Below are 16,231 nucleotides of genomic sequence, written 5' to 3' on the forward strand. Positions count from 1 at the left end.
AGTTTGGTTTTTTCTTGTGATATTAAATTTTAAGTTATTGACTCACTTTCCCCTCATGTATTTACAAAATTTTTAAGGAAAAACTTGCCAAAGAAGAGACACACACACACATGCATGGGTAAATGTGCACACACACACACACACACACACACACACACACAGATTAAATGTGGAATATTTTTAAAAGATAATAATGCATCTAAGAGGAGAAAAACAATTATGCTCCATAATTCCTCTGACAGCATCAATTCTGATAACAGTCACAAAGGCCAAAATGATAGCATTTTAAATTACATATTTTCATAATCAGAGAAGGGAGAACAGGCTGGCTATTGAGAAAGACAATTCTGTTCCTAATTAACAAACAAAAAAAATGGACAACAGTAGTTTTACAGTAAATGTAGAATCAGAATTCAAAAGTTTATTTCCAACATTCACCTTGATAAACTCCAAGGGCTAAAACTACATTGTAAGTCTGTGATCAACCCCCTGCAAGGAGTTAGTGTAACAAATGTTAAGGTATTTATTTGGTATGGAGAGCTCTCAGGTAGACCTTTAATGACTCATTTGATTCAAGAGTAGCATTAGAATCCTTAAATGAATGTTCACAAAGCACTCATTCTGGATTGCAGACATCATATATCACTTATTGTCAAACAACACGTTCACTTTGGGAAGCCAGCAAAGCAGGAGTTGTGACTACTTTGTGCTAGTGAAAACTGAGAAGGCTGCCAGTGCTCTCCCCTGGATGGAAAGACCCTCTGCTTCCACAAGAGTTGGAAAGATGATATATATATATATATATATATACCTGCCTCAATCATATATCCTCTGATACCTGCACTCATGATTACTGAGATTTACAGTTGTGATGGGCTGAATTGTGCTCCCCCATTCATATGCTGAAGTCCTAACCCTAGTACCTCAGAATGTGACCTTATTTAAGATAGGGTTTTTACCAAGTTAAAATGAGGTGATTATGGGCCCTAATCCAATATGACTGTTTTCCTTATAAAAGAAATTTGGAGATGGACTCACATACAGGGGAAAAGCCATAGGAACATGAAAATGGCCATCTACAAGCCAAGGAGAGAGGCATGGAATAGGTTCTTCCCTCACAGCCCTCAGAAGAAACCAACCCTGCCTACACCTTCATCTTGGACTTCTAGCCTCCAGGCTGTGTGGCTGTAAATGTCTGTTTAATCCACCCAGTTTGTGGTATTTTGTTATAGCAGCTCTGGGGACCTAATACCCCAGCAATGATTTAGGACATTTGACCATGCACCAGAATAAATCCAAAAACTAAAAGAAGCTGACAGAAAAATATAGCTTTCTTTTTATGACTCTTCATATTTAGTTACCATTTTCTGCTGAATATGACTATACAGTTGTAAACAAACATATACTTCTAAGCTGTTAACCAGACACAAATTCTTACATTTGAAATAATTTAAAAATATTCATAGGGAATATGTAAGAAAATTTTATTTTCATAACTGTATTTTCTAAAAAAAAACTTGATTTTATTCTAAAGTTTTATTATGATTGTGTGTAAAAATATTTTTCAAGCTAATTTGCTTATCCTTTTGAATTTCCACTTTTTTTCTCATCAGAAAACATCCTTTACCTAAAGATCTTGATCTGTGGTGTATTTTGTACAGTCATTAGGTAAATGCTGAAATGCGATCACTGCTTTTAGTCTGATTTATGTGGAATTTACCAAACACTGAAGGTTTAATAAAGTTATAGTAGGCTTTTTTATTCAGTGAATGTACTGACTTTTCTGACAATAAAAATATTTAAATTTGAATTCAAAACTTTTTTATAGATGCCAAAATATATTCCTAGACTGAATTAAAAAATATACAATAAATTTAAAGTTAACCTTTATATATATCTATGTATTACAAAATACTTATTGATAGTAGAAGCAAAAGGTTCTTATTAAAATAATCGTTTTTACCGAAGTATAATCTGAAATACTGAACCGAGGTTAAATATTTTAAAATAACTTTTTATCTCATTTTTTGGCTCAGCAAATCTATTGCTGTTTGATAGCTTATGCCTCTGCATTCAGAGTAGGACACACAAGCTGAATTCACATTGTAAGCAAAATGTGTCTTTTTCTTTCGTAACAGTAATAATCATAGACTCATGAACATAAGAGATATTCTATATGTGTTTCTTTACATAGAAGTGCCAGCCCCTGCTCTCATTCAGATGTTCATCCTCTGGCCTCTGTTACCTGGATTACTAACATCTCATCCCCTTTTTAAAATTCAAAGCTTCACCGAACATGAGAGTAAGTTACAAGCTTTATTTTCCTAATCCATATATAAATTATCTTCATGTTTAGAATTCTATTTAGCCAAAAAAGGGACACATAGGAAAATGAGTATATGTCTTTCTTTGACTTATTCTTTCCTTGTCACTTATGGGTTTTCAGCGTATATATAAACTCTTCCATTTGTCATTTAAGTGAAAGCTGAGTGATTTTACTGTATGATGTTTTTAGGCTTAAGTGGTTTGATGATAGGGCTATTAGTGGTAATAGTAACTAAAACCAACCATGCAAAATCTGTCATACCATTCTAAAACATCTGGATTCTGCCCCACCTCAAATCCCCCCAATTTGTATACATTTTATGATTTTTAATCTACTGGGAGTCTTGTTTTCTTAGGCAGTAGTAATCTTGCTCACTAGGTAGCAAAAGGAAAGTCTTTCAATAGAGGAAAATTATTGGACAAGTGAGATTGGTGATTGTCATAAGAACTCATTGGCCACAAAAGGAGAGTCAGCAACTTGGGACACAGCCGAGACCAAAGCCCAAGCAATCTCAGCTGGCTTACAAAGACAGCTCTTCCTCAAAAACCATTCGTAATGCAATACTCCCTAAATTAATAATCTCACTTTGATTAACAATGTAATCAAAGATTATATTGGAAGCTGGGATCTACCCTTCATCCATTTAAAATGAAATCTCAACTTTAGATTTATCATAAAAATCACTCAAGGAAATAATAATTTTCAAGATTTCATACACAGCTCAGTTTGAAAATTGTATGCAAATTGTTTACTCAAACGTTTTAAAGCCAAAGGTTTAGCTGTGCCAGAGATGACTAGCGCTCCTCAAACATGTACTTTTCCTTTCTTGGTATAGAATTTTCTCTGGGAAACAGCTGCTCAACCAGCAACCAAATTTCCCAAGTCCTCACAGCCTTGACATTTTGGTAAAGGCTCTGGGTAGAGGGACTGCCGTGAATTTCTGAAACCACCTGTGACTTTTAGAATGCCATTATTTTCAGTATAGTCTATCTCTCCCTCTTGGAATCTTTAAGCAAAAATAATGCTAGTCCTGAATACTTTGTCTTCCTCAGTTGTCCAGCAGACACAAGAGCTACTCATCCATATGGTCAGGCTCTCTGAAGTCACCTGACCCACAGGTGCTGGCATGGATTCCCCTTTCTTGGCTACCATGCCCACTTTACAACGGAGGTGACCAGATATGATTTTCTATTTTTATCATCACTGAGTATGCCTTTGGGTTCTTTATAAGATTGGCAAACTGTTTGTAAATTTAAAAAATCACAGAGTTACAACTTAGGTTAAATACAGAAGAGGTTGCTTCCCACACAGAACGCTTACCCTTTGTCCCCACTACTCACTCTTCCACGCTCAGCCATGTCTCACATTTGCAGTTAGCTATGTGGCCTTTGTGTTTCTAGCTCACACTGTACAACAGATTTTAAACCTCTCATAAAATTCCCCTTTTTATTAAGTGTAAAAATAATTCTCTGACAGAGGGGCTATAACAAAATTCACTTTATGTTTACCTCCCATGTGTAGCCAATGTGACAGTTTAAAAAATCCAATGTTTGCTTTGTTGTATGAAATAAAAATGTGATATGCCTCCAGTCACTTCATGTCATATACTGGGGAAAGTGTATTTGAAAGAGACTTGAACACGTGGAGGTGGGATAATGACTCTAGGTTTCTTCAGTATAGAAGATGGTCCAAGAATTTCAGCTTAACAGGAGAAAAATGAGGAAACAACCAGTTATCAGGGCCAACTTCTTAAGAATTCTGCTGTAGGTACTTTCTCTTTAGTGTAAACAGTGAATCCAAGTGAACCAAAGATAATTGGTTTAAGCATCGTTGTCCCTAAAAGTAAGAAAATTTCATGGATTGGATTTTAAAAGGCAGTGGAAACAAAATGAAAAATAAGACCTCACATTTGTATTACCTTCTCACCTGCCTCTCACAGCAGCCTTTTGGAAAAGATGAGGTCATACTGTTTGATTCTATTTTAGAGGTAAGGAGGCTTTCACTTACAGAGGTGATGTGTGCAAGTTCTCAGAACTGAGACTTGGGTTAAGTCTCTCCTTCATTATTGCAGTCCCTGCTTCGTATATAATGATGCTGCTCGGATTAGGCAGGGCTGTTTAGTAGCGTGAAGAGATGGTGCTGTTTGTAGGGCATACGACATCCAAGAACAGGGTCAGTTGGCTTCCTATTGGCTTATTTTGTCTACTTTGGAGTTGTAAAATCTGTCAAATGATATTCAGAATTTTTATATTTTACTATAAAGTGAAATCAAGTGTATGCACACACACACGTATCAATGAAATAATATCACTTGAAAATTTAAGCTGAATACTTGCTATAACATTATCATCAGGGAGATATTCAGAATATTTAGGCACCTTTTATGGCATAGACAGTAGCGCATCAAAATAGAACACTGACCAATCAGAATGGAAGTTGATCATAAACAGCCCATTTGCATGTGTCTCAGTGGACAATCAACTCTAACTCTGAAGTATCCATAGACTGGGATACCTGGGGGCAAAGATAATAAATGTCGGCTTCTTCCTGCTCTGTGAAATCTGTGAAAAATGATTCATAGACCATGCTTATGTTCAGTCTCTTATTTTTCAAAGTAAATAGTTCAAACTTTCACAAATTACTATATTCATCAAAACGTTATCTTATGTTAAAAATCACACGCTGAGGTTCAGACTCTTGCAAAACTGTAAATAAACTGGATCTCTCTCCTGGGCATTTTTTTTTTTTTTAACATCTGTATTGGAGTATAATTGCTTTACAATGGTGTGTTAGCTTCTACTGTATAACAAAATGAATCAGCTATACATATATATATATTCTCATATCCCCTCCCTCTTGCGTCTCCCTCCCACCCTCCCTATCCCACCCCTCTAGGTGGTCACAAAGCACCGAGCTGATCTCCCTGTGCTATGTGGCTGCTTCCCACTAGCTAGCTATTTTACGTTCGGTAGTGTATATAAGTCCATGGCACTCTCTCACTTCATCCCAGCTTACCCTTCCCCTTCCCCGTGTCCTCAAGTCCATTCTCTACGTCTGCATCTTTATTCCTGTCCTGCCCCACCAGGTGGGGTGGTCCTATCCCACCATTTTCTTTATTTTTTTTTTTTAGATTCCATATATATGTATTAGCATACGATATTTGTTTTTCTCTTTCTGACTTACTTCACTCTGTATGACATTCCATCCACCTCACTACAAATAACTCAATTTTGTTTCATTTTATGGCTGAGTAATAGTCCATTGTATATATGTGCCACATCTTCTTTATCCATTCATCTGTCGATGGACACTTAGGTTGCTTCCATGTCCTGGCTATTGTAAATAGTGCTGCAATGAACATTGTGGTACATGTCTCTTTTTGAATTATGGTTTTCTCAGGGTATATGCCCAGTATTCTCTATCCTGGAAAATGTTCCATGAGCACTTGAGAAGAAAGTGTATTCTGTTGTTTTTGGATGGAATGTCCTATAAATATCAGTTAAGTCCATCGTGTTTAATGTATCATTTAAAGCTTGTGTTTCCTTATTTATTTTCAGTTTGGATGATCTGTCCATTGGTGAAAGCGGGGTGTTAAAGTCCCCTACTATGATTGTGTTACTGTTGATTTCCCCTTTTATGGCTGTTAACATTTGCCTTATGTATTGAGGTTCTCTTATGTTGGTGCATAAATATTTACAATTGTTATATCTTATTCTTGGATTGATCCCTTGATCATTATGTAGTGTCCTTCTTTGTCTCTTGCAATAGTCTTTATTTTAAAGTCCATTTTGTCTGATATGAGAATTGCTACTCCAGCTTTCTTTTGATTTCCATTTGCATAGAATATCTTTTCCATCCCCTCACTTTCAGTCTGTATGTGTCGCTAGGTCTGAAGTGGGTCTCTTGTAGACAGCATATATATGTGTCTTGTTTTTGTATCCATTCAGCCAGTCTATGTCTTTTGGTGGGAGCATTTAATCCATTCACATTTAAGGTAGTTATCAATATGTGTGTTCCTATTACCATATTAAAAATTATTTTGGGTTTGTTATTGTAAGTGTTTTCCTTCTATTGTGTTTCCTGCCTAGAGAAGTTTCTTTAGGATTTGTTGTAAAGCTGGTTTGGTGGTGCTGAATTCTCTTAGCTTTTGCTTCTCTGTAAAGGTTTTAATTTCTCCATCGAATCTGAATGAGCTCCTTGCTGGGTAGAGTAATCTTGGTTGTAGGTGTTTCTCTTTCATCACTTTAATTATGTCCTGTCACTCCCTTCTAGCTTGCAGAGTTTCTGCTGAAAGATCAGCTGTTAAACTTATGGGGATTCCCTTGTATGTTATTTGTTGTTTTTCCCTTGCTGCTTGTAATATTTTTTCTTTGTATTTAACTTTTGATAGTTTGATTAATATGTGTCTTGGCGTGTTTCTCATTGGATTTATCCTATATGGGACTCTGTGCTTCCTGGACTTGATTGACTATTTCCTTTCCCATATTAGGGAAGTTTTCAACTATAAGCTCTTCAAATATTTTCTCAGTCCCTTTCTTTTTCTCTTCTTCTTCTGGGACCCCTATAATTTGAATGTTGGTGCATTTAATGTTGTCCCAGAGGTCTCTGAGACTCTTCAATTCTTTTCATCCTTTTTTCTTTATTCCACTCTGCAGTAGTTATTTCCACTCTTTTATCTTCCAGGTCACTTATCTGTTCTTCTGCGTCATTTATTCTGCTACTGATTACTTCTAGAGAATTTTAAATTTCATTTATTGTGTTGTTCATCATTGTTTGTTTGCTCTTTAGTTCTTCTAGTTCCTTGTTCAACGTTTCTTGTATTTTCTCCATTCTCTTTCCAAGATTTTGGATCATCTTTACTCTGATTATTCTGAATTCTTTTTCAGGTAGACTGCCTATTTCCTTTTCATTTGTTTGGTCTGGTGGGTTTTTACCTTGCTCTTTTATCTGTTGTGTATTTCTCTAACTTCTCATTTTGCTTAACTTACTGTGTTTGGGGTCTTCTTTCTGCAGGCTGCAGGTTGGTAGTTCCCATTGTTTTTGGTGTCTTCCCCCAGTGTCTAAGTTTGGTTCAGTGGGTTGTGTAGGCTTCCTGATGGAGGGGACTGGTGCCAGTGTTCTGGTGGATGAGGCTGGATCTTATCTTTCTGGTGGGCAGGACTGCATCCAGTGGTGTGTTTTCTGGTGTCTGTGAACTTATCATGATTTTAGGCAGCCTCTCTGCTAATGGGTGGGGTTGTGTTCCTGTCTTGCTAGTTTTTTGGCCTAGGGTGTCCAGCACTGTACTTTGCTGGTTGTTGAGTGGAGCTGGGTCTTAGCGTGCAATGGAGATCTCTGGGTGAGCTTTTGCCATTTGATATTATGTGGGGCCAGGAGGTCTCTGATGGTCCAATTTCCTGAACTCTGCTCTCCCACCTAAGAGGCTCAGGCCAGACACCTGCTGGAGTACCAAGACTTTGTCAGCCAGCTGGCTCAGAAGAAAAGGGGGAAAAAAGAAAGAAAAAAAATGAAATAAAATAAAGTTATTAAAATAAAAAATAAAAGAATTTTTAAAAATAAAAAAATAAAAAGAAAGAGAGAGCAACCAAACCAAAAAACAAATCCACCAATGATAACAAGCACTAAAAATTATACTAAAACAAACAAACAAACAAACAAAAAATGGACAGACAGAACCCTAGGACAAACGGTAAAAGCAAAGCTATACAGACAATATCACATAAAGGAGCATATACATACACACAAAAGGAGAAAAAGGAAAAATATATATATATACACTAAAAAAACAAAAAGGGAAGAGAGCAACCAAATCAATAAACAAATCTACCAATGATAATAAGCTCTAAATACTAAACTAAGATAAACATAAAACCAGAAACAAATTAGATGCAGAAAGCAAACCCCAAGTCTACAGTTGCTTTCAAAGTCCACCGCGTCAATTTTGGGATGATTCATCATCTGTTCAGGTATTCCAGAGATGCAGCGTACATGAAGTTGATTGTGGGGATTTAATCTGCTGCTCCTGGAGCTACATGGAGAGATTTCCCTTTCTCTTCTTTGTTCGCACAGCTGCTGGGGTTCAGCTTTGGATTTGGCCCGCCTCTGCATGTAGGTTGCCTGAGGGCATCTGTTCTTTGCTCAGACAGGAGGCGGTTAAGGTAGCAGCTGATTAGGGGGCTCTGGTTCACTCCAGCCGGGGGGAGGGAGGGGTACGGAATGTCGGGCCAGCCTGCGGCAGCAGAGACCAGTGTGACATTGCATCTGCCTGAGGCGTGCCGTGCGTTCTCCCGGGGACGTTGTCCCTGGATCACGGGACCCTGTCAGTGGCGGGCTGCACAGGGTCCCAGGAGGGGAGGTGTGGATAGTGACCTGTGCTTGCACACAGGCTTCTTGGTGGCTGCAGCAGCAGCCTTAGCGTTTCATGCCCGTCTCTGGGGTCCGCGCTGATAGCCGCGACTCGCGCCCTTCTCTGGAGCTCATTTAGGCAGTGCTCTGAATCCCCTCTCCTCGTGCACCCTGAAACAATGGTCTCTTGCTTCTTAGACAGTTCCAGACATTTTCCCGGACTCCCTCCTGGCTAGCTGTGGTGCATTAGCCCCCTTCAGGCTGTGTTCATGCAGCCAACCACAGTTCTCTCCTTGGATCTCTTCTGGGCAATTGGAATAACATGAGTCTGTTACTGGAGACTGATCCCTTCTCTGCTTAGCAAATCAGCAGCAGGCCCCACTGGACCCTGTTCCTGCCATACACCCTTCAAATCCCTCAGCCACCCTCTGGACCCACTTTCTCTGCTTATGAATGATTCCATATGGTCACATGTTTCATACTTATGTAATATAATGATATAATTATTTTATGAGCTTTTTGTCATAATTTCAAAAGAAACACTTTTCCCCCATATTATTTCTAGACTGAATTCTGTTTAAAAGTATCCTGAAACTTAATGATAAATCTGGTCCTTTCCATGCAACAAAACTTCCACCATTACAGATAAGTGCAGAAAAGGACTTCCCTGGTGGTCTAGTGGTTAAGACTCTGCACTCCCACTGTAGAGGATGCAGGTTTGATCCCTGGTCAGGGAACTAAGATCCCACATGCTGCAGACAAAAACAACAACAACAACAAAAACCAAATAAATAAGTGCAATAGCTATTTTTATTCTTTTCATCAGTATGACAACCTGCACAAATAGGAAGTACAGTAATAAACTGATGCAGACTTTAAGAGAAATTAACAGCCATGGAAATAGTTGAGACAATTCCATGAGGTTTGTCAATAAATATTTTCTGAAAAAAATTTGGGGAAAGCTATTTGCATAATTTCCAGTAATATAATAAATTCCTAAAGGAAGTAGGCTTACTGTTAACATTTTATTCAAGTTTTGTACATTCAGAGTTGCAATTAATCTGTGGGGAGAGGATGCTGAGGTTATATAATCTCCAGGTTCAAATAATTGTCTGACCTATTTTTAGTAAATTTCTATAAACTAGATAGCAACTGATAAGTATACCTCCTTTTAGAAGAGATATTTACTAACTGAAATGTAATATCCAGATTTACAGAGCTGGTTCTCCTGCCTTGCAATGACATATTTAAAGTCATGCTTTTATTTTCAAGTGAAATTGAGGGAAAACTGAAAATTTGTGTCTTTGTTTAACTCCTGCTTTCAACTTTCCCAGACTTTCCCCCTGAGCATTAAATATACTTTTTAATATACATAACATGTAACCACTGAATATTTATTTAGATGATTTTTGTTTGTTATGAACTGAATTGTGCCCATCCGCATTCATATGTTGAAGTCCTTAACCCCCAATTTGACCGTATTTTGAGATAGGGCTTTATATGGAGGTATTTACGATTAAATGAGGTCATTTAAATGAGGTTAAATGTGGCCCTAATTCCACAGGAATTGTGTCCTCATAAGAAGTTTTCATAAGAAGAGGAAAAGACATCAGAAATCGCTCTCTCCATGAGCACACAGAGGAAAGACCTTGTGACTCTATTGCTTAGTAAAAGAGAGAGACATGGCATTGAAAAATTGGCAGTGGCCACCGATTTCATGCATGTGCTCTGATGCTCTTGTGGATCTCCCAATAATTTTGGAGACTATTTACACATGGTTGAAGAACTACAAGAACACTGATGTGCAGCAGATCCAGACCACAGGTATTTGGTCATCACTAAAAACAGATTTACCAATGGGAATTTGCCAGTTTCTGTTTTTCAGAGCAGCTGTTTCCTTCTATGTGCTCAGTAACATTCAGTTTTGTTTACTGATTTGTCCTTTTGGATAGATCACTGTGTTAGCCACCGTGAAGAATTATAAAGAAAATCAGACTTCCAGACTTTGTATTGAAGACACACATATTTATCTGAAGATCTTCCACAAACCCCACTTGAATGAGTGTAGAAGAACAGAAAAGGTAGAAACTTGTAGTCAGAATAGAAGCAAATGACAAAGAAAAGGTCTCAGTTAAATTTTAGGTAGTGGGGGTCTGGATGAGGAACTGTAAAGCAAGGTATTGCTATTTTTTCTTTTAAATAAGATTTTAGGACTATTTACTTTTTCTCATTAAAAATAGGGATATTATTTTGATAAGACAATTCTTTTTTTTTAAATAAAGAAATTATGAACACAAGTCTTGCTATCCCTGGCTCTTCTGGGGAAGAGGTGGGTTAGTATCCAGGGAACTGCAGTGGTCACTGTCACAGAAACAAAGGCACTATCCTTTGCTGTGTGAGGGGTGCCCCTGCTCCCATTCTCTTGCTATATGCAACCCTGATAATATATCTTGGCACTGGCAACACGTCTCAAAGAGGCAACTGTCACAGGTTAAAATTTACAGTCACAAACTCATATTTTTTGAAATGTAACTTAAACTTTTTCAAGAGTGTTTATTTCTGTTCAGGGGAAAACACTTAATATTGCCACTTCCAGGAACACTGTTTCAAAATAGTTGCTTTCAGGATACATAGTTCAGTACACAAAAATACCTTTTTTTCCAGGTGATTTTCCCTTATCTAGGGGTTTCAAGGGGAACCGAACCATGGGTACCACCAGCATGCAGGGATCTTGATTATATCTCCCTACAAACAAGACTCTCCTCTTAGTTCCTTCTAGTAATGTCGATCTGCTAAGTCTTGACTATGTCTTTCATCCTTTCCCTGAAATATCTCACCGCTCGGTATAGGGTTGCCAGATTTAGTAACTAAAAAATATAAAATGCCCTTGTAGTTACAAGATGGCAGCCCAGAGCTTGGCACTGTTAACTACAGTGGTCTTTAGTGAAGTGGGAGATGGTCTCCTCTTCACTCCGGAACATAGCGATGAGGCCCCTGGGAAAAGCAGTGTTTGAGACTCTGGGCTTAATAACCATGAAGTTTTCAGAATAGCATGAGCCCTAGAAATTCACTGGGAGCAACGAAACGCTCTTCCAGGAGACCAGCATCTACCTCAGACTCGAGCTCCTCTATTGTGACCTTGGGCCTGCCAAAAGAATCACAAAGAAGGAATAAACAGAAATTGGGATCAAGATGACAAAGCAGAAGATGTGGCAGCATCCTCTGTGGTCAGTGAGGAAGTCTTGAGGAATAGAGTCATGAAAAAAAGCAAAGTGTAGGAAGGTTAAATTTCAATCTGATAGTGAAGGGGCTTTTAAATGTTTCAACGGTTTGGTTGTACTTTCTGGAGGAGGACAGTTTTCTGGATTTGGTAAAGGCACTGGAGTTCAACCTTCACAAGGACTGTCAAATGGAAAGAGCAGTAATTAGTGCCCCTTCCCTCAATAGTCCAAAGACTGGGACATGGACCAAGGTAGCCTTTGATTCTATTACTTCAAAAGGTGAGAAAAAGTGTTCAAATCCCAAAACTAATGGCCCTTTTCCTGTCTTTATTGGGATAAAGCATACCAATGGAATGCTAGTAATAAGAAGTCGGCTGTGTTAAACTTTTTCTTCATGATTGGATAGTGAAGCATGTGACACAAACCCACTCTGATCTGGCACCTATCTTTAAAGACTGTAAGAAATATTTAGCAGACATTAAACATGGGAACAGTAGCAGTAATAATGATCAAAATGGAACTAACAAAATGTTGGTTGAAACACAGTCTCTTTCCCTATTTGGTTCAAACAAATTACAGCAAGAACCATCATTTTTGTTTCATGACAGCAAAACTAAAGCTACATCTGAAAAGAAAGTGAAGTCTGTGTCTGAAAAGAAAATGGACCCATTGCTAGGAGCAATAGATGCTTTTGCAAGAAGATTGATGCCTCTGTTTTAGGCTTGTTAAGCTTTGGCCCCCTGACTGGATTTTTATTTTCCCTTGGCAAACCAGCTTTTTTGGCAAAAATATTCCACAGAGTAAACCAGTTTCTTCACCATTTTTTCACTAAAACATTGGTGAGCCAAGCAGAAAATGGCAGAAATGAATGCAAAGGTAGAGATAAAGGAAGGGATGATGAACCGCCCAAAATAGTAATTACTCAAGTAAAAGGAGATCCTTTTTACTCCAAAAACTATAAACTATTTTATAAGAAAATGAATTTAAAAGAGAAGGGTATATGTACCCTGCATTAAAACCTATAGCAAATCAGAAGCACAGCTGCAGACACCAATTTAGGAAATATACTGCTGAATGTTTTTTGTTTTTTTTTTCTCGGTACGCGGGTCTCTCACCGTCGTGGCCTCTCCCGTTGCGGAGCACAGGCTCCGGACATGCAGGCTCAGCGGCCATGGCTCACGGGCGCAGCCGCTCCGTGGCATGTGGGATCTTCCCGGACTGGGGCACGAACCCGCGTCCCCTGCCCTGCATCGGCAGGCGGACTCTCAACCACTGCGCCACCAGGGAAGCCCTCTTTAGTACTTTTTAAAACCCTACTTAGAGAATTCAACTTACCCAGCAAAGTAGACTAATGACCAATTGCAACTAAATATAGCAAATAAATTGCAAAGTAATAGGAAATGTGATCCAGTTGATAATGTGCAATAATAGAGCAGAAGTCATCCGAAAAACATTTCCTTTATGACTTTCAAATGGGAACTTGCAGAGGAAAATAGCTTCTCATTTCTACCTTCTATTTTGGCTCAGTAGCGAAAGGTAATCAGAACACATAGGGATGGATCCTTTAAAGCTATGATTTCTTTAGATATTCATCAATAAATATTTATAATATTTATTTCAGTTAAGATCATGGGCTTTGGAGCCAGACTGCTTGGTTTTCAATCTCAAATCTGCAGTTTACTAGCTGTGTTACCATGGGCAGGTTAAGTTTGCTTTCATTCATATGTAACAATCGCACTCCTCTTCTAGGTATGTTTGTGTGATCATATAGAGAGCACTTAGTACAATGCCAGGCATTTAATAAACATAAATTTAATAAATGCTGCCATAGACATTTAGCTTAAGCAACCCCATAGACACAGTTTATTAATAGAAGTAAATTTGGCCTTTAGTATAGTGTATATCCTATAAGCATTTAAAAATTCAAAAGCAAAGACTGTATGGTATATAAGTTGATTTTAGAAAACACTCCTAATATTAAGACTCTCAATTTAGCTGTAAAGTCACTTCCAACACGAGACATCAGTGGTTATTGTGCTTGAATAATTAGAGAGCTGCTTTTGTAAACTCTAATCTGAATTGTGGCTTTGAAATTCTAACAATCAAATTTAGTTCTAATGATTAAAATAAGTGTGCTTTAGAGAAACAGAACCCAGTGTAGGCTCTTAGAACAAAATATTAGCAATTGTGTTAGTGGTCATAGATGTGCCTGCCATCTGTGGTTAAGTGTTTTGATTAAGTCTATAATCTGAAAATGTGTTGTTTTACTCAGCTTGAGGCTTGTAGAGGAAGGAGTCCTATTGTATTCTGACTGCACGATGCCATTTGGTGGGGATGCATGCACCCTGTTTACTCCCAGAATCATTAGACCACGGGAAAGTTTGCCAAGTTCCATCTATGCATGTGTAGCTTGAGGTCAAATCTGTTTTTCCTTAAAGTTCAATTTCCTTATAAAGACAACCCTGGCCTCCAGGCATCCCCATGCAGTTTTCTTTGTGAAAAAGTAAAATTAAAAAAAAAATCTAGCACATTCTGAAGTTCACCTGGGCTTCATTTCCATTGTTTTTTTTTTTTTTTTGAGTTGTTCACATTGCAGAAGAAACACGTTTATATTCTTCCAAATGAGCAGAGACCATAGTAAATAGATTATTATAGTGACTTTATAGATAGATATCAGGATTCAAGGATATGAAAATTAATGCTAATTTATTTTCATTTTTGAACAAGCAAGATTTGTTACCAGAAACACATAATTTAGATAAAATAAGCAGAAATTGGAGATTGTATTTATGCATACTTAAGGCTAAATGAAAACATTACGGATATAATGAGGAACGAATTATTATTCTCTAATACAAAGGTGGTTTATTTTGAAAATTAATGTCAATTCTGCTGAAACTTAATGCATCAAAAATTGCCGAATGTTTTCCTTTGTTAGGAATAAAATGGATTATTATTTTCAAGGCTACAGAGTGAGGTTTCGCAGGGGACAACATTGTTATTAAATCTCAGGGACAGCATAATATGCTGAATTCCGATCGGAACAAAATATTAGCTGTTCTTTTAGTGGTCATGGATGTACCTGATATATGTGGTTAAACATTCTGATTAAGTCTATCATCTGAAAATTTATTACTTTACTTAACTTGATATTTTATGTAAAAATCAAGATACTCTCAGTGTGCAAAATTTGCTCTTCCTCTGCAATAAGCCAGGTCTTTTAACTCAGACATTCAACATGCTTATGACCAATTTTCCACTTTCAATTTATCTTTCTTTTAATACCAACATCAAATTAATCATTGTAGGTGGTGTCTCTCAGTTCCACAAAAATTATTCTCTATGGCTTTGAGGTAAAGTGCACACTCTTTAAATCGAAATAGCCAGCCCTTTACAACACAGCTCAATCTGGCTTTCTAGCTTATTCTTCTAAAATTTTCCTTTATGGACCCTCACTTTATTTCAGTCAAACTGTCCTAAACGACCTCTTGTAAATTTCGTTTCTCTAAGCTAGCAGGGTGTTTGGAGCCCATGAATCAGAATCCCAGGGAGTGTTTTTATGGAGCAGGTGCTTATTAAAAATGCAGATTTCTTGGTCACACTCCGGATCTATTGAATCAGAATATCTGGGTGCAAGGCCCCCAAATCTGCATTTTGACAAGCGTCTAGATGATTCTGATTCACGTGAAGCATTTGTCTTCATCTTTCCAGCCACCCTATAGTAAGTATCATTTTCCTAGTATGTCGACCTATTGGGATTCTTGTATGTAATTATGAGTTCTTCAGAATTCTGTTCAAATCTCACCTCCTTCAAAAAGCCTTTTCCGATTCCCCAAGGAAGATGTTTTTTATTTTCTTTACCTTCATGTTGCTTATTGTTAAGACTCCTCTTATAAGACCTATATGCTATGTCTCTGGTCCTGGAACAACACTGAAAAAAGCATAAGAGCAGAAGATTTGAACTGTTTTTTCTTGATCCATATATAAGAAATATATTTTACATCCGGACATAACACACACACAAACACACACACACACCCCACACATACATCTAAGTTGAAACAAATTTTACAAAACAATATTTATCTTTATTGTATTAAATGCCATTTGGTTATTCCCATTTTGTATTATATTGTATTGTACTCTATTATATTCTATCTATTTCATTATGAAATACTTAAAAATATCATGGCTGACCCATAGGCCACTATAAATGTTTTGAAAAATACAGATTTAAAGGGCTAGTTTGCACCCAGCAAAACACGTTGTAATGTGTTCCCAAGTGTTTAATTCCTTGAGAAATCATTAGGCTTGGTAAAAAACAGATTATTTTGAAACG

At 37.5% G+C, this 16,231-nt stretch overlaps 1 pseudogene; it reads left to right on the top strand.

Moving 5' to 3' along the window:
• Nucleotides 1-15,187, top strand: part of LOC101275843 (nuclear pore complex protein Nup50-like) — a 66,804-nt pseudogene extending 51,617 nt beyond the window's left edge.
• The last annotated feature ends 1,044 nt before the right edge of the window (nt 15,188-16,231 follow it).

Source organism: Orcinus orca, chromosome 12, assembly GCF_937001465.1.
Source record: "Orcinus orca chromosome 12, mOrcOrc1.1, whole genome shotgun sequence".
In the NCBI taxonomy this organism is placed as follows: domain Eukaryota; kingdom Metazoa; phylum Chordata; class Mammalia; order Artiodactyla; family Delphinidae; genus Orcinus; species Orcinus orca.